The following is a 968-nucleotide window of genomic DNA, read 5'->3' as shown; positions in this document are numbered from 1 at the left end:
GGTTGTGGTCGTCACCTGATCAGGTGTGGTGGCTGTGGGATGGCTGTGGTGGTTGTTACTGGGTCAGCTGTGGTTGTAGGAATGGTTGTGGTCGTCACCAATCAGGTGTGGTGGTTGTGGGATGGTTGTGGTGGTTGTTACTGGGTCAGCTGTGGTTGTAGGAACGGTTGTGGTCGTCACCTGATCAGGTGTGGTGGTTGTGGGATGGTTGTGGTGGTTGTTATTGGGTTGGTTGTGGTTGTAGGTATGGTTGTGGTCGTCACCAGATCAGGTGTGGTTGTCATAACGCTGGTTGTGGTCATTACCAAATCGATGGCGACTGTCGTAGGATTGGTCCTGGTCATCACCAGATGGGTTGTGGTTGTTGTAGGATCAGTTGTGGTGGCTGTCATTGGGTCAGCTGTGGTTGTAGGATTGGTTGTGGTCGTCACTGGGTTGGTTGTGATGGTCGTTGGTTCGGCTGTGGTTGTAGGATTGGTCCTGGTTGGCACCAGATCAGTTGTGGTTGTTGTAGGATTAATCGTGGTTGTTGTCATTGGGGTGGCTGTGGTTGTAGGATCAGTTGTAGTCATAACCAAATCAGTTATGGTTGTCATAGGATCGGTTGTGGGCATCATTGGGTCGGCCGTGGTTGTAGGATTGGTTGTGGTCGTCACCAGATCAGCTGTGGTTGTTGTAGGATCGGTTGTGATTGTTGTCACTGGGTCGGCTGTGGTTGTAGGAATGGTTGTGGTTGTCACCAGATCAGTTGTGGTTGTTGTAGGATCGGTTGTGATTGTTGTCACTGGGTCGGCTGTGGTTGTAGGAACGGTTGTGGTTGTTATAGGGTTGGTTGTGGTCATCATTGGGTCGGCTGTGGTTGTAGGATTGGTTGTGGTTGTCATTGGGTTGGTTGTGATGGTTGTTGGGTCGGCTGTGGGTGTAGGATTGGTTGTGGTCGTCACCAGATCAGCTGTGGTTGTTGTAGG

This window comes from Meleagris gallopavo, unplaced genomic scaffold, assembly GCF_000146605.3.
Source record: "Meleagris gallopavo isolate NT-WF06-2002-E0010 breed Aviagen turkey brand Nicholas breeding stock unplaced genomic scaffold, Turkey_5.1 ChrUn_random_7180001926481, whole genome shotgun sequence".
Classification (NCBI taxonomy): domain Eukaryota; kingdom Metazoa; phylum Chordata; class Aves; order Galliformes; family Phasianidae; genus Meleagris; species Meleagris gallopavo.
The sequence above is the reverse complement of the archived record's forward strand: the minus strand, read 5'-3'. Positions refer to the sequence as shown.